Below are 19,753 nucleotides of genomic sequence, written 5' to 3' on the forward strand. Positions count from 1 at the left end.
ATACTGTAGTTACTGTCCGTTTTCCTATACACAATACTCAGTGCGCTCACCATTGACGCGTGACCTCTACAAATAGTGTATGTTAGAAGTATAGGCCATTGCCTAGTTGACGTCACTACTGTGTAAAAAATAACCGACCAATATTTAAAGTATTCTCTGAAATTCTAGAAAATATAGTTTTGTAACATGTCCTAAATTATTAGCTAATTTAGGTGTTTGGAAATATTGGTACTTTTGTACCAAAAAATATGAAGAAATTATTTCTAAACCGTGTTAAGTCATTAAGCTTCTCATTTTCAAGAACGCTGGTTAACAATAAGCAGACTATTGTCTCATTTCGTAAACAAAAGCCCACAGTATTGTTACCTTGCGTTCGCTTTATAATCGTTCACCCAACTGAAACTATAATACCAGCTCATTGCTCATTGCACAGGTAAAACAGACACAAGTGCAGTGTGTATTTAACCAGAGAAGATCTGATGTAACATAGTTGAGCCGTTTTCATTGAGTGTTATCTTGGTTTAATAGCTTTTAATAGGGTTTAAGTCCTTCAAAGGTCGTGGTGAGTTCTACTGTAGACATGACTGCATCATGATTATTTTTAAGTCAACAACATTCAACAATATGATCACCGTGATAGTATGAGAGTATCAGTACCGTGGGTGTCAGTGATCCTGGCCTGACACAGTAGACAAACAAACAAACAAACAAACACGCCACACACATGACACATGCATGCAAGGTAACATTGACTATACACTAATCAAACAATGGTATTGATCCTGTACAACTGGTCGTGGTTTATTTACAATCGATTCATTTAAAATCCCCATAGTAAACATTAATTTTGGCAAGAGTTTTCTCTCTCTGGAACGAGGATGCATCCACTGGCTCCGCGTAATGACAAAATCTAACATGATTGGTCAATTTAGCTCCGCGAAGCGAAAAGTAAGCTACGCGTAGCAGCTCCACGTTGTGGCGGTTACGGCCAGCCATATATTGATCATGCGAAAATCGTAAAACATAGAATAGAAACAGTGTGGCAGGCGCTCAAAATCTCAAATTATATGCTTAGCCTGAGTTGCACGGCCTATCTCGAATAAAATCACCATGCGTAGTTGTTGAAAAACGTGAGGATTCATCGTACTATCACGGCAATTTTTAACACGAAGATATAGGGATGATGACGGTGTGTACCGTAGCGATGCGGAACAAATACATCGAAGGAAATATAAAACATGTAGACAGATGGATGGTAGAAAATCGGTAGACATATTATTGCCCATTCACAAATAAAGTAATTCTTGCAGTTTATATAGATGAAGTAAATTGATTAATGTTTAATATGGATTGTGTTGTTCCACTTCTTGCTCTATACAGATTATACGAGAAATCCGGAGAGACCCGAGCGAAATATATATAAAATGTGTATATGTATGTGGGTTCAGCTCCCTGCTCATTACTGATACTGGGAATCCAAATTGGCTTTACCTTTGAGACTTAAGAGGGATGTGTACATTAATTCTATTAAGCATTTGTGAGTCCGTGATTGAATGTCGAATTACCCGCTGTTTTATTTATCAAGTAACATTATCAAATTGTCATCACACGTAATTGTTGATACTTTGTAAACGATAATATTTGCATGCAAATAACGTTGCTGTATCAGTAGTAAGGTTATTTATATAAACATCTCCATAATGCTAGCATCAAATTTAATCATCTCTTATCAATAAACATATTTTCATAACCAATTATCCAATTCGTATGCTGCAAACAACTCATGGAAACGAAAGGGCATACGTAGACGGCGTAGATTTTGAATATTTGACTTTTTGACTGAATAGGATCAACGGTGCCTCCAACTGAATACATAGTCTAGCAACTAAAGGTCATACGGTTCGTTATTGATAATTAGTTTGGTTGTTTTTAATTATTTCTTAATTGTTTTGATTTCTGCAAAGCATATGTCAACGTCACATGCATTTGATGCAAAATACTAAAACGAGGGCATCAGTTTCCTAATGGAAGAAGTTTATCTATCTTTGTGGTCCCTGGATGGCATTTAATATATTAAAAAGCTTAATATCAATAGCTTCAAGAGCATTAAATCACACAGTATGCTCATACTTTAGACATTGGCGGGAAGTATGATTATCTGCGTGAGTGCTCATAGCTAGAGATAATGTTTATCTTGTATTCTGTTATGAGTGCAGTTAGACTTCGTTCCAGTAACTGAAACTCAACATCATCATCATCTTAGTGTCGTTACTGGATATTGAGTTCCAGTGCCGTATATTCATATCCATTGAGTACACTTACAGAGCACAGCTCGATGTGATAATCAAAACTGTGAAATTAAAGCAATTTTGCGAGTGCCATTTCTCGTGAAATATTGTTCTTTGTCTTCATCGATGACCTGGGTGATGAGTGTGAAAACCAACGCTATCTACAGATGATTCCATCTTGTTTTGTGAGATTACATCTAGAGACAACCTTGAAGCTGTTACTGCTAGCCTGAACAGAGACATGTAGAAAATGGGGATCTGGGCAGACAGATGGAAGGTGACCTTCGTGCCATCAAATGTAAGGCAATGACAATATCATGAAAGAGGAATCCAAGCAAACTAGATCTTCTGTTTGGTACCACCAAACTGGCTGAGAAGGAGAAGCTTGAGGAGATCCTGGGAGCCACAATCTACAGGAAGCTGACCTGGACAAAGCACATTTAATTTCTAACGTCTAATCCAGAGCATGACAGAAGCTGGGCGCTCTGTGGAGTAAACTTGATGTCAGAGGCAGAGCAACCGTTTACAAGGCTCGAGTTCGCAGTGTGATGAAATATGACTGTCTTGTATGAGTGCCAGCGCCACCACTCTAGGATTACTAGACTCTATATCTAGATGAAGGCCTTTCGAATCACAGGCGTGAGCGAAGAGGAAGCAAGCATAGAGCTGAACATCACATCTGTCCATCAAAGACGTCAAGTGGCTGCAGCAACAGTCCTCTACAAAATGCACACCAGCTTGTGCTCACCAGATCTGAAGGTTTCTAGTTTCTAGAACCATATCTACTGGAAGAACCTTCATCCACACTCCAGTTCACGTTTGAAATATCCTACCAGATGAAGTAGTGTGACAATGGCGCACCATCCTTCAAGAGCAGCGTGCGCAAGCATCTTATTTCATGTGTCTGATGCTTGTTGTTCCTAAGCTGCTGTGAACCACTGATTGGCCCATGTGGCTGTCTTTTATAGTGCCTTGTGGCCTATATAAGTTCTTGACCTGTGTCACTCCTCATCAGCTCATGGACTATTGTTCACTCTAACATTTGATAAAACAAATGCAAGAATTGACATGATTAAGCACATATTTGAAGGCGAAGTCGTGCTTGATTTCACTTCATTTTGATCACACGTTTCAGGACAAGAAAATGATAAAACAATGAGAAGAGTAATTCAATGTACAGTCTATGCACGATTTAACTGTGTCAGTAAACTTATTCTATATTCATCTGCTCTATAATGTACCAAACGCGGTGAAATATATCAACAGAAGTATTCAGGAAGCACATAACTTCGTAATTGAAGCACATTGAGTGCTATTATAGCAGCAGTGAACAATAATCTAAAAACCAATTTCCCCGGGTTTATGTCAAAAACATGTAAAAACAACCTATTTCGGGCACATGTTTGCCTCTTGGCCCCTCGAAGTTGAAGTCTGGGCACACTACTGAAGGCCTACATCTGTAAAAATCGAAGATCCATTATCACTTATTATCATGCATGCTTTTGGAGCTGAAAATATTTTGACTCGGTATTTTTAGCATAGTTTTAGTTGTCAAACTTGGACTTTGAAAGTGTTTAATTCTTGAGTATTTTGTAAACATTTGAAGTCCTTTGATTGCTCTTAATTGTGATGGTTTCAAGACTAATGTTCTGCCAACATTGCCCAATGTAACGTTACTCGACTCGCCGAATCTTTCACCTGCCATTACAGCTCAATATCTCAATTCAGCAACTCCATTATTCAATTACGATAATGCACCTTTACGTACCGAACCTTTTTATTTTATTTCAAAATATCTGGGGTCATATTTCATTTTTGTTGCAGACAAATTTGTGGAAATTCTGCCTCGAGAAATTAGAGACAGTATTGATTAGGATATAATTTAATAGAAAATACATGGTGATGTCTTAAGGATGGTTTGTTACCCGCGTTACATTTCATGCCATCTCGCTGCATTATGTTTTATTGTATGATGACTTCCGGTATGATCTTTTAAGATAAAAGGAATAATGCATATACTGTTTTAAGTTTTTCATGTTGTTTAAAAGTAAGTGTTATTTTCAGAGAAAATATATTTATAAATTGAGATATTTCTGAAAAACAAAAACTCCAGGACAAAACCAAGGGCGTTGTACGTACGTATTTCGTAGCTGTATAAAATCAATCCGTGATGCATACAACATATAGATGAAAATATAAATGAAGGAGGAAAAATCATCTTACATATATATTTTGTTAGAGTATGTTTCTATTTTATAGGCGCCTGATATTTATAACATTCTGAAGTGTATTAATACCGATTTCAGAAGAAGCGATGCTTTAATTCAAAGTACGATGACACATCATATATAGGACGGTACTTACTGGAAAATTCTAGTCATGAGATAAACCAGACTAAGACGATGCAATAATAATACTTCATCGCCCTGATTTTTTTTAGAGATTTTGCCTCCTAATGTTGATGTGTAAGTCAATGAAATAATATTATATAAGTTTTATTCGTTCTTATGATTTTGTTGTTACTTTCGTTGTTTTTGTTAATATTGTTTGTTGTAATGATTGCTTTTGTGTTGAGTTCAGACCATGCCGTTAAAGATTTAAGAACAGTACTTTACATTATTTCGCACTTGCAAACTATTTAATACTGGCTAAATTCGCTGTAGAAGTGACGTAATAATCGGATTAACTACCATAGCAATAGATAAATACAATTTTTGAATAGATCACCCTGCACTACAAGCAGGTTGCACTCATCACCTGTGTATGTCTGCAATACAATACCGCTCTTTTTAAAGATACTAATCTTACAGGTGCAAGTGATTAGCATTTCTTTGACATTAATGGTTCAATGCATAGGTACCGCGTGAACGTTGTAGTGCAGGGCGATCTATTAAAAATTCATTTATTGCTATGGTAGCCTTACGTCACTTCTACAGCGAATAAGCAACCTCGCTCAGTACTGTCACAATAGAGTGGTTTGATTAGTAGGACGAGCGTACGATCACGGCTGCCAAGGCATGAAAATGTAAGCATCTCTATTGTCTTGTTATTTTCACACTGGCTCCACATCATGATATAACATGACCCTTTGAAGCTCTTTGCCGCGTTTTCCAGAAATATCAAAAATCACATCATAATTTTTTGATTTAATGTTCTTTAAAACAGCAAAATAAAGAAGGGATGATTTAGGAACGGACGGATGAGTGAACACAATTCTTAATAATATATACAAACGTTATAATTTTTCATCATATAAAACCAAAATTTTGGGAAAGACCGGTCGAAAATTGAACACCCTGCTGAAGGAACACCATAAAGAAACTGAAAAAAAAAAAAAGAACTTCACGCGCCAGACCAGAAAAACTCAGCCATACATGTAGCAGATCATGCTGTCCAACAGAACCGTGTTATCAACTGGGACGATACCAAAGTTTTACAGTGTGATGCGAGTATTCGCTTTATAAGAGAATCAATCTGGATTCGCAAAAGAGGTCCTGCCATCATGAACAGAGACCAGGGGCCTAACATTTAAGTTACGTGTATGACACTCTTCTCAAGACCTCGGGAAGGAGCTGTATCTTTGAAGAAGTATGTTGTCCATTACAGGTCACTGTAAAATTTTGGTTTTGTAAGATGAATCTACAAACCTAATGAATCTCTTCACGAATTTAGGACAAATAAAAACGTTGTCATACAATTGCTTAAAACAAACAAACGTATATTTCACCATGAATTCCTTGTGAATGTTATCATGGGTATTATTGGTGCCTATGAACCTACAGTATAATAATTTACTCTTACCTTATGAGATTTGGAATAATTCCATGCGCAAATCAAACAAATATGCCCAGGAAGGAAGAACGTTGTATTTGGGTTTAAATTTAACTTTAGATCAATGTAAATTCGAATCGAATTAGTTTACTCTGGAGTTTCGTTTAATAGTATTAGTTCGATGTATATAGTTCCAATGTGCTCCTTTTTCAAGTTGTAAATTAAAGTGAATTCACTGGTGAATTTCGCTTGCTGCTTATAAACCATGCCTTTGGTGGAACATTTGTTATTGGGAAAAAAAGACAGGGTAAAAGGAAGATGTTCGATTAGCTGGTATGCGAAAGAAGTTACACGTATTTAGATTTTTGAGCACGGGGTGTTTTGCAGCGTAAATGTAATATTGATATTATAACTAGACGCTGAAGTCGCTTCTACGAGTACACACGGACAATTTTTTTTTTCATGTCATATTTGGGTAAGAACCATACCACTTTTGACCACAATGACACAATACGTTCACTACAATTGACATTTTACTGATTGCGCAGTTTGGAAAATTACTTTAGAGTACTAAAGTTTTTTGGTTTTTTTAACTTCCGTGGTCCGGGTACGCGCTGGTGAATTGCGATCGCGTAGGTCGCCTACTACGCGCCGCGCCGAAGACCAATGGGTCACAGGGACGGATTTAAGCAGTGGCCCGGTGGCCCGGGGCCAGTTGATTTTGCCTCGGGCCAGTAAACTTCCAACAATGCTGGCCCGGCGGGCCACTAGATTTTGATCCTGATATAACTCATATGACTGAGGCAAGATATAATCAGTGATGATGGACACAATTGGACACAGTTTCTGCTCCACTTCACCTGTACCTGTGTGTAATTTATATTTTTATTTAATGATTTTTTTGTCTATTTATTCTTATCCTTGCGTTGCAAGCAAGTTGCAAATATACGGCCGCTTTTTATGGCGATGTAGGCCTACGTACTATTTCCAAGCTCTTTCATGCTCTATTTGATGATGATAGCGATATCGCAAATACCGCATACTTGAACCTTTTCTTTTGTGAACTTTTGGAACTATTCGCTACTTGCACGGTTCCGCCATTATGCACTATGTGCGGGGAGAGCCTCGAACTGGCAGCATACATGAATGGGAATTGAACTAGTCATAACGTTCTGTGTAAGGTTACACAATTCTTCCTTTCATGTATGCTGCCAGTTCGAGGCTCTCCCGTACATAGTGCATAATGGCGGAACCGTGCAAGTAGCGAATAGATTAGGGTTAGTTAGTGACTACATGTAGTCTCTATATTGCGTATGCTCTATACAAAACAATTAAAAATGTTCAGGTTTGCTTGAATTAAAGTGGCACCATAGATCCTGGAAAAAGATTTTTTGGGTCCATGGTGGCTCAGAATAAAATAATGTTAACACACAACACAAGTAACATGTGTCAAGTTTGGTAGGCTTAATTGGTAGTCTCTAACTTTAAAAGTCGCATTGGAACGTGCACTGCAGGCCGCCCATAACAAGGATTTTGTTAAAGTGGACTTTTGTTCAAAATTTGGTCCTTTTTTGACCGACAAGGACTGAAAACCTCTATTTTTTCGTGAATGGGTCATTTGGCGAGGGGGGGGGGTGTTCACCACCTGCCCCGGGTAACGGGCATGAGAACATGCTTCTTTATTTGCACTTTCTGCAGTAGAACATATTGAAAAAGTTGGGCCAGTAAATTTATTGCAGGGCCAGTAGATTTCACCGTTTCACTGGCCCGAAGGCCAGTAGAAAACTCGAAACCTAAGTCTGTCCCTGGGTTGTCAGCCGGCTTGTTGTCAAGTGCGTTGATCAGCCAATCAGCGTGATTGTTTATTGCTTTTGCATTTACGCTCGTGTACGCGATACGCACAGGCACGACCACGGAAGTTTTTAAAAAACAACTTTAGTATCATGAACAAATTTAAATATGCAGTTGTCATACATTTTGGATATCGATTCGTCAGTTACGTCTTTCTGCATTCTGGGCATGTGCATAATTTTGTGCATAGTTCATATGCGTTAATTGCTCGTGAAAGCTATAATCCAATAAAATAGTTTATTCATTGAACAGATAGTATACTAAATCAAAGAGCTTATTAATTGAACAGATAGTACGTATACCAAATCAAATTAGTTCAGCTCAAAGTAGGTTTAAACACAAATTACTTCACATTATTCAAAATAATTAAATTACACTCTAGTCATCCCGTTGTCATTCCACACATATTTCACTTTTCGCAAAAACACGTGTAGACAAGATTGGAGTCCTTTAAATTGATCAAAATGTGCAAGATTGATAAGCATGATGCAATTTATTACTTCATTTCTAGCCGGCGGCTTGTATTTTGTATAATAAATGTAGCAAACTAGTCTGGTCAACGCTAACACTTTACACGCTGTAATTGCATTTTGCATGTTGCTGAAGCATCCATAGGCTATTTAGATGTCCTCCTAGTCATTGTTTCATCAACATAGAGCATGTTTAACAACTAAATAGTCAAGATTGAGCCAAAGTATACTTTGTTATTGAAGTTAGTGACATTTCTATATTGGCAAGCTGAAACTGGGAAGAAAAGGCGACATAAAAGTAGCTACTGTTATCGTACAGGAATTACTTCTTTCTTGAGGCTGTATATTGTGAGAAATTAATAAAGAAGAAGAATAAAAATTGAAGATATGTCCTTGCATATAACGTTGCTCATTGAGTTGAAAGCACTGGATATTACGTCGGATATGACAACATTTCAGCTGAAATAGAAATGTACATCATGCAGAGTTCTGCAGTAATTTGCATCGAAATTTCAACGATTTTAAGTTTCAAATCATCAAATTGGATTAAATGCATTCATCCGATCTTTTTTCATTAAAACGAGTTTGAGTATAAAATTTGCTGTGCGTGAGTTAGAAAACCCGCTGGTGCTGGGAATTAGGGGCTTGATTTAATCTAGTGCAAATTGTTTTGCTATAGCCCAGAGAGCAAAGACCAAATCGTGTTTATAATTTAGCAGACTGTATCAGTTAAGTAGATAAGATTCTCTCTCTTCTTATATCATGATATTGTTCACATATTTTACAGGCATGTAATAAAAAACAAATCTATTAGTTTCATGATAATGTGTTCTTCTTATTGTATATCTAACGATCAATATGATTGTACTTAATTTCAATGACAGAAGTAGCTTGCATTATCTTTCAACCACCAGAATAACCTTGTTGTTGGTACTTTTTATTCAATAATTTGTTATTTTTAAGGAGGTACTACACCCCTGCCCAATTGTGTGCCTATTTTTGCATTTTCTCAAAAAGTACAGCGCATTGGGGACAAGTAAGATATGTATATTATAGGGGCAAGGACTACAACTACTGCACTGGAAATTTTATTTCAGCACAGACAACAGTAGTGGAGTTACAGTCAAAAATGAGGGAAAATCAATATTTGATCAATAAATCAATAACTACTTGCTTTGAGTTGCTGAATTTTCAGTACAGTAGTTGTAGTCTTTGTCCCTATAATATACATATCTTACCTGTCACCAATGTGCTATAATTTTTGAGAAAAATGCAAAAAATAGGCTCAAAATTGGCCAGGGGTGTAGTACCACCTTAAACATACCTGTCAACAATGATTGTTGGTGTCATTAGAATAAAGTTAAGTCAAGTAAGTCACCATTTGATATTGTTTCGCGGCATTATGAGTATTTCTCCCCGAATCCAGCCATTTACGGATCTTGTTCTTCGCGATTTTGCAGGTGGCACACACATTCACACAAGCATTCTTAACAAGACAACTTCGATATGTCCAGAGGAATTTCAAAGTATTTGCTTGAAGGGAAATCAGATTTACTTGTTGTTTCCCTATATAGGAAGTGCTCCTCGAAAAAAATCAGGTCAACGATATTGAATATTTTTATCACAGTAGGCAATACTGCATTGTACTTCTTCTTTTATTCAAACACCTACTTTTTTTATCTCTTTTTCTCTTCTTTCAGTTTTCCAGACCATTATAGTTCCGACTCCGACCCTGACTCTGACACTGGCTTATCGTACACCACAACATCATCATCAACATCTACCGCCTCCGACAAACCATCCGACGATAGTAGCTCTGACGGGACAGTAACTTTAGCAATTAGGATGACTTATCATCTGCTTAGTACATATTGCAGAAGTATATTTTATACTACAAATGGCTCTAACGCAACGAGCATTATGCGAATCAACTACGATTGATGTTTCCAGTGTGGCAAATAGTTCCGTTAACAATGGTTATAAAACTGAAAGTTCTATTTTAACTTAAAAGTTAAGAACAGATCTTCTAATAAGTCTAACAAAGTTTCAAATTCTAATAAATCTGAGAGATCATCCTCATCAACATCTAAAAGCTCCAGCAGCGCAACTGTTTCAACATAATCTGCTCTTTCAAGATCTTCCACAAGATCCTCCTTTAGATCATCGTCATCTTCTCCTATAAGTCTAAAAAATGTAGTTAAGCGGCATTTTAAAAAGCACAAGTGGTTCTTTGAATGTCACCAAGTAGAACTATGAGCATTCTTTCTGTTGTTATTAACTCTGCATCGCCAAAATATTCGCCTTCGGTTAAAATGTGGGACAGTTAAAGATCTAAACAATCCAAAACTGATGAAAATAATGAAAAACATAAATCTGAAAAGACAGAGAGGAAAAAAGCAGAAAGCGGAAAGGTAGTAGAATTAATGGCGATGTGTCTAAAGAAAATGGCGCCATTGTGACAAAACGTCTATGGCGGAGAACCAGAGAGGGAACAGAATTTCCTCAAAATAATATGTCTTTTACCTCTACTATATCGTGATGTAACTTATATCAACCAAATTTGGTTATTCATAGGAACGTGCTTGGTACTATGAGGGCGACACAATTTTAGCTATGATTTCAGTTTATGGGTATGCATAACGGATATAGCCGCAGACATGTATACGGGTTTTACGAGGAAACATAATTAACCTTATTTCTTTATTGAGACATATCGACAGTCATAACTGGCTGTTCAGGAGTCAGATCATGTCTCTAGGTATAATTTATTTATTGCCTTGATTTTGAAGATCACAATTTATTACGTTCGTTGTCGTTTCTGTGCAAAAGACATAAACAAGAAATACTGACCGTACAAATTCTACATGTAATCTGTGATAATTATTGTGCAACTTTTTATAATAATTCTGAAATTTCAAATTTTCCTTTGTCACAAAACATGTAAGGAAATAATGATGATATCGCAATCTGTGCATCTAAAGCTTATTTTAGGATGTTAGTCGTGTGACACCAATAACCTTTTATTTATCTTGTAATGTATACTACGGAGGCGTCTCGATCTACAATCCTGGAAAAGTCGTCTGGTAAGTAACTGTGTCGCTTTCCCCATTGTATTTTGCGGAGATTTTCTTTGCAATATTTTAATAGTTATCTGAATCCATTTTATATGATGTACGGTTTGAAAAATCCCGATTGAGGAGTCATTGATGATCAGATTGAGGCACTGACATTGTACACAAACTATTGCAACATTGCTGAAAAAATGCAGAGACAATGAATCTTTGTCTACAAAATGTCCAGATGACTTTAAAATGGCCCCCAAATGGTTTAATCGGTTTCTGCAAGGTATCAGGAAAATGGTTACAGAAGAAGGTTGCACGGAAGTTGTTATTGGACGAAAATAACAGTCAAAGATGGCGGATGTCTTGTAAGAATTTTAATTGCAATAATAAGGTCACGTGGTTGTACAAGGCATAATGATATTTAAACACGTATGACAAGACGGTATTTTTGGTATGATTCAAGGTCATCCGGTACCTTATGGGCTAGCCACCTGACTTGTTTTTCTTCTGATTCCTCCAGATCTTGAAGGACCTGGAATCATTTGGCAAAACAGGATAATTATTATATTCTAATATAAAAACATTAGTGCTGTATTTTACTTGAATCGGGAATCGGGTATTTACTAGAATCGGGAATTGGGTAGTACTTACAAATGTAAGACATTTCATATGTGGGGATTATTTGCAGTGTCGAACTGTAAGCCTGTAAAAAAATGTTAAGGTTTGATTCTAATGAATACAGTAAAAAAAAAGAACAATCAATTTGATAAAAAAAATCAATTTACTTCGTAGAAATCACCTGACTAGGCAAGAAATAAGAAAAACGTGGAAAGATTTTCACAATAATCCACACTCTTTGCACTACCGTAAAAAATGGTGCAAATTGTATACAATGCCTGTCTCGCCATGACATCCATTGCTGTAGGACAGGAACATGCAAGTGGCATACTAACTGTCATCTAAAAATAATTGTGTTCATCTCATTATGTTATCAAATGACATGTTGATACATTGTTTCGTATTGTTCCCCGAAGCGATAGGTTCAAAATGTTAACGTTGTAATATGGATTGACGAGGCGACATGCATGTATCATTTTGTCTGAAGGAACAGTCAGCAACATTAAGGCCATATTTTGAAATCTGATATTAATTTGTGAATAGTTACGATCATGCCTGTTGTCTCCACAAGGCAATTTATTTAGATTTTTGTCATACGCATAGTAAACATACAGCACAAGGTATCTTGTTTTTCAAGAAACCTTCAATGCTCATCTTGAGAAAAAAACAGTCAAGGAAAAGACAAGGTGAGGGTGTGTGTGTGTGTGTGTGTGTGGGGGGGGGGGGGTGAATGAGAGGGGCGGGGTGTAAGTGGGAATTCCGCCCGGTCAGAACTTTTGCCCCTCCAGTTACCCCCGTAAAAACCCAAATTACGTAATTTTTCACTTTTTGCTGCAATTTTCGGCAAAATGTGTGGATTGTACCAGCCCCCCCACCCGAAATTCACTTTGCCCCCTCCCCACCCTGGAGCCGCCACTGGAAAAGGACAAGGTTCTCTAAATTGGTCAATTAGAACAAGTTCAAGTCCAATTGAAAGCAATACTGCCTTATCCGGAAACATGGCACTATTAATTTTACAGATCTGAAGGATCAATGATTGCGCCGGAGAAATGTGTGGTATATCAAATTGTAACGAATAGTTCATAAACAAAATGAGAAGTTTGTGTAGATTGCACGTAAAGTAATTGCAATTAACAATGCACGGTATTGATAATTTAGCCTCACCAAACTGTATTTAGATAGAAAAGGCAATTTGCTGAAATTTGGCACCAACTACGCTAAAATTGAATAGCGCGGTGCTGCTTTTGGCTTTTTGAAAAAATACCAAGTCAACAAAACTCAACAACTTATAGAATTCTCACTCCATCTTAAAAGCTTATCGTCAGAGAGAAGAACCATTCGTACGCATGTTTGTAATCATCAGAATGCGTTTGATATTATTGTTACAATTCCAGTATAAAAAGAGTATCTAAAAGTGGAGCCCACTTGTTTGAGATTATGGAGTTTTCCAGGTTCTAAATTAATTGTCCAACTTGAAGTCTCGTTGTTTGCCATTTACACTTTAAATTGAATGTTAATTTACGGTGATAGTGTGCCCTTTGTATCATGCATGTCAAAATAAGGAAATGGTACAAAAAAGCCAATTAACCGAGAAAGTCTCCAAAGGATAGCAAATTCGGATGAATATGAGATTGAGAGTACCTGTACCAATACGAAGCATATTGATGAATTTATGACTATTCTCACAAGATAAAATTTTCACTTCCGTGAGCTTTCGGCTTGCGGTCGCTAGGCCTTTTCAAACTGATGTTATTGATCTTGATGAGTGTCACACAATACGAAGTATGTTCGTACTCATTAACACCGGTTTCAATACTTTTCAATAGATTTCGAGTAATGTTATGAAATTGTGACCTGTAACTGAAGACAACATTATGATGAAGTACTCCTCCCTAGGTACTTCGTGTTATACTGTCGACACATTTTGACAAGTTGACCATGTTGACAGCGATGCAAAGAGTTTTACCCAAGATATGTATAATATTTAGAAATATCTCTTGTATTGAAAAATCGTGTCTGGAAATGTTTTAGTTAGACAGTTAAAGGTCAACTTCCATCTACTACCAATTGAAGTTGATTGAAACTCATCTGTTTACAGCAAAGTTTAGCTTTGAGGTATTGCTAATTATTTCGAAGGATCTTCTGCCATTTGAAGCCCCAAAACTCTCAGTATGCAGATATCTGCAGATGCAAGGAATCAAAGTCTGCATGCCAAAAACTCTAATTTACAGCTTTCGGTTGAAGTACATTAACGTGTAAACACGATACCCTACGAAATATTTCATATCCTGTTATAACTACTAAAACATTAAGTTTGACAGATAGAGCTATATAAGTTTGTATTCAGTAAAGTCAATCTTTTGGCAACCTGATATTATCCAACCTTATTACCCTATTACTCCCTATTGTTTTATTACAGTAGTATGATAAAGGCACAAGGTGGAGACGTATTCATTTGCCTAGTGATTGATTTCGATACGTTCAAAAACAATAGAACTCACGCTTGGCAGCAGATATTGCATTGATTAAAAAAAAAAAAATTCTAAAATAAATTTCGGATTTTTATAGCGCCTTTTTCCAGATAGATCTTGAAGGATTCAAAGCGCTGTAATTTCGCTGCCATGGTGAATCATCATAATCAGATCGCATCATCTAGACCAGTTGCAGCCGAACCTGGCGCAGACCTATCCGCACTTAGATTGTAACATCCACCAGTTATCTGTGCAGCTCCCCAAATTCCATTGGGTGAAGGAAGTTTTTGATAACCAAACAACTAATCACCGAATTTTTGAAAGCAGGAGGAAACCGGAGATCCCGGGGAAAACCTACGAGAGCGAGCAAGGAATCGGGATAAACCAGATGCACATACAGTCCTTGGGCACGGCCAGGGCTTGAACCCGGGACCTCAGTGGTGCAAGGCGATGGAATTCCCGCAGCGCCAACTCGCTCTCCCAAGCGTTCCTCACTTTTCTTTTCAATTAAAAACCACGATAACCCAAAATCGTCTGTAAGAAGTGTTAAACTTCGGATAATTGACAATAATCATGATAATTTGACCTTTCACACTACGGCTACGACAAAAAAACGTTTAGACGTACAAATCGTTCAGTATATATTAAACTTTACATGACTATATTTGCATAGCTTTTACATGACACAATAGCAGTTTCCATATTCCTGAGGCTTGAACAGTTGATGTCAGACTGATTGTTTTATACGAACAGATCAAGTGTTTAAATAAATCCTTCTGAAGGTTTTTGGTTTTACCTTTGGCTTGTCTGCAAGATTCGGATTGCGTCAGTGTTAAGTTAGATGTGTTAATACAAGCCCTCGCTTTAATGTAAATTTATTATATCTTTCATAAAATGTTATTGTATCATTTTGAACAGCAAAATTTCTTGTTATTGCTCCGAGTGGAAACATGTTTATCCATGTTTATGTCACTTTTCAGATTTGAGGTGGTAACTACGAATGAAACCTCTCTCAGCCTCTTTTTTTTAAATAAAAAAAATACATTGTTAAGTTATAATCTGCATTAGCGTTGAATTGAAATTCTCTCTTAATGAAAATTTGTTTCTCAAATCAAAGTTCAAATTTGAATGGCGTAGACGTCCGGTTGGTAAAGCAAATGTCTTTGAGTTGATGAACAAGCAGCAAATTGTACCCCACGGTCATTTGCTCTTGTGTCTTCTCACCATGCAACTGTATTATAAGCGTCGACTAAATCATTTACGCTTGTATGGATTTCCAATTTGGCCGCCAGCTTTACGGACCAGCCTTACACCAGGAACATACTTTACGCTCTCCCATATTATACTCAAAATCAGCTTCCTTAATCCTTTTGTATTTCTAGTAACTAACCATCTTAAGTTATTAACTAATTTATCTACAGTCAGTTGAAGACGTTTAGAGCTATCAGTCTGGTTAATGTTGCACCTTACAATATTTGATTAGACAATGCAACCCAGTTTTGACTGTGACTTATTCCTTTGATTGAGATGACTGGCCCATATTTAAGAAGTGTCTGCTTATTTACAAAACTAATAAACAACTGTACCACCTGGTATAAAGGAAATGATTTTTAATTATGCTCTAGTCTGCCTATCAAAACCTGTGACATATTTTATATGACACATGTAGTCTACTTTACCCTCATCCGCTTTTTATTCATCCTAACATCAAAAATTAATAACAAATGAACAGCCTGCTGAAAAGAACTGGTGCTGCACTGCAGAGCTTGACTAGATGGACACTAATAATGGAACAAAAATAGCTCCTAACTACGTTCTTTTGTTCATTGTCTAATGTAGTGAGAAGAGTTCGGTCTTGCCACTTTGGAATCAAATGGGAAATTGAAGATTAACATAAAAAATAACAGCCAATTGAAAAAAGCAGAAAAAAATAATGTAAAAAAAGATAATGTCTATGGCATCTAAATGTTTTATAGAGTGTGCAACACGGAATAAAACCGAAAAGCAAATCAAGATTGAAACAAAGAAACAAACACAAAATCTCAAGTAAATGAGTACGAGCAAACAAATTGTATTTTCTGGATCTAGCGTCTCCACCCAAAAGGTACGCGCGAACGAACAGATATTAGCGCTCGCACCCAACCCACCCCCACACCACATATACCCACACAATAACAAACAAACAGAGAAATATTGGAATTCAATTATACGTTTTCATGACATAAAACAACAAATTGAATTTCGAGTTATTCCAGATATGAAACTAGGTCAAAAATACTATGGGAGATAAGGAAATGTGTTCTTTAAAACGGCAACTGTTTGTACAGTAAAGATGCTTTCAAATTTTATAGTTAATGAGTTAATAGAATAGACAGTGTAGCCTCATATTCAGTGCACTTGTCTTTAAAGCTTAATGATATAAAATAAATTTGTCTCCTAGAACACGTCATAAACAATCTGATAATTACCTTGATAACAGACTATCATAAATCCCTCTCCTTGCTGCGCTTAAGCGCCACAATAATGCTCAGCATTCGACGAAAATTTCACACATATTAGCATTTCACATTTTGGTGTTAAATTTTAAACATGGTTGCAAATTGGTATCAAATAAATACAAAAATGCCTGCTGTAGGTTCTGTTGTCAGTGTATTTGTATACCTCTTAAAAGGCAGATATTAGAGTTTGTTGACGTCGTATAAATGACATCCGTACTTGTGTGCAAAGTATGTCAAACTTGTTTGGATACGTCTATCGTAGACAGGAAAATACGCCATAGCATAAATCAAACCAAGGCTGAACTAAATAAAAAATAGCAAAGTAAACATTTTGATATATGTACTTTGCCTGCGGATGTCACCCTTTTCTTTTTTCGAAATCGTGGTCCTGACGTGTCTTTCTGTCAAAAATTAGATTCTGTTATTTTTTCAAATTGATAAACGTCAGATCTCAGGTGTTGTTCTTGCCTTAAACAAAACTTTACCATCTTTTTGCTTCAAGCTACTTAACAATTATTCAAGAAATCTTCCTTTTGCCTTTTCTGATTTGTATCGCTCGATATAAATGGTTAATATCTGCACAATATATTTTGCGAAAATAGTTTTAAAAGCTTCACATAATTAGAACCAGAACTATGCCTCTAGTGATACTGTTTGCAATAATGTTGGCAGTATGAAATATTGATATTGTCTTCAGGCTACTTGTGAAAGTATGTGATTTGATTGTTGTCTGTAAGGGTATTATTCAACGAGATAAAAGGACTGAATTCTACACATACACACCAGACCTACCCATGATATCCCACCTATGATATTACCCCAACACACAGACACAAGCAAGTATAAACATCCTAACAAACTACCTAAATTCGTGTACAATCGTTAAACAGCTTGGCAAATGTGATGGTAATAATTATACGTTTTCCAAATCACGGAGTTCCTCTAAAAAGATTCTGTAGTCTCTAAATTCGTTCTTACTAAGATAAGGTAAATAAATCACATGTAAATGATATGGAAACATTGCATTGGGACATTATTGATAAAGTAGATGCTGTATATTTGGATTTATATTTTGATTGTTTCTTGTGCGCTATTGTCACCACAAAAATGCAGCACTAAACAGAGAAAGAGAAAGATATTAGCATCGATTGGAGTATATTCTTTATTAAGAGAACCAACAAACAAGGAAAAAGTACCTGATCAGATTTCAGTCTAAATAGTTTCTACAGGTAACTCAATTTGCCTAATTGACATATTTTCCTACGCTGTTTTGCTACCGCAAACTTTGTTCACGAAGCTTGCTTTCAAATTGCCAATGACAATCTAAAGTGAAATAATTTTAGTTACAAAATATTCATATGAATGATTTTACTTCCCATATTCACAGAAATCCATACTTTCTACTTCATCATGGACCATGTTATTGCTATTATGGACATATTGTACATTTAATGCAATTGAGACATTATAGCTCGCATAATATCTTGCAAATATTTTCATTCCATTTTATATCACAAATCTTCGCCAACGATATGTTATAAAATTGAATACCAAGAATGAAATATAATCAGTTGTTTATACATGCATTTTTAAAATACATCACATAGTGACAAATGCAATTTCCTCTGTGCTTTTTGTTCTTATCAATCAACAAAATCTGATCTCATTTCTTGAGAGCTGAGATGTGTCAATGTAGATATAGAAATAGGAATCTCGTAAATCCCCTTATTGTTGTTCTGATGCGGACTTATAGCCCATAGCATATTGCTACATTACCAATGTATTACCTTACAAATCACCAATCTGCGTGCAGCTGGAGAGCGATCATTCATATTTATAATTGAAATCACGTTTTTCAATATTACAAAGTGCATCACTTTCCAAGCGATGTGTATGTTATCACACCCCTCTTATGAGTTTGTGTATACCTCTGAGAGATACGAGAACGGCAATTCAAAAATAAAAATGAGGTTGTTTGAATCTACTCGTATCGTGTTACAATAACAAAGATTGGAGCTTTATCGTAGCCAGACATTTCCCCACTTAATGACGATACATAATAAGTCTGATTAGATTGCTACTTACTAATAGCTTAGCAATACAAACAGCTATCTATTTAAATAGGAGTCTAACAATTATTGCTTACTTTCGAATTTCGATATTTTGCACACGATGTTTTTTTAGTTTGAATCTGCCAAAGATACCAAATCATCTTTCTGCGCAAAATATCATTGCCCTTTCAAGAAATACAGAACAAAATAAATGTTGGCACTTTTGTACTAATTTAAATGTGTTTTCCAAAAAAAAAAAATGTTTTCATGAAAGTGTTAAATCCTCAAATTGAGAAAGTTTTGTAATATATATGGATCTCCTGGTGGTATCTTTTTTCCCGTGAGAGGGTAGAGCAGATATTGATCGCTGCCGAGAAGGGTTATCACTATGTACAGGCATAATAACGACTGGGTAGCTGAGTTATATGAATTTGGTTGCTGCAAGTCCAACAAAATCTGTAGTTTGAACAAAAATTGCTTTGGTCTTTATCTTTACATCAGGTACATATAAGCTGGAAAGGCACGGATCTTGACACTTAATAAGTTAATACAAGTCAGCATGTTACATGCTATTTCAACCACGTGTTTTATTCTTTTTTTGCCATGTGCATAAGCTTAATCCAACCTTAAAATGGTTCATTCTGGAATATCAATTAACAAATCATAATACACA

Source organism: Amphiura filiformis, chromosome 1, assembly GCF_039555335.1.
Source record: "Amphiura filiformis chromosome 1, Afil_fr2py, whole genome shotgun sequence".
Taxonomy (NCBI): domain Eukaryota; kingdom Metazoa; phylum Echinodermata; class Ophiuroidea; order Amphilepidida; family Amphiuridae; genus Amphiura; species Amphiura filiformis.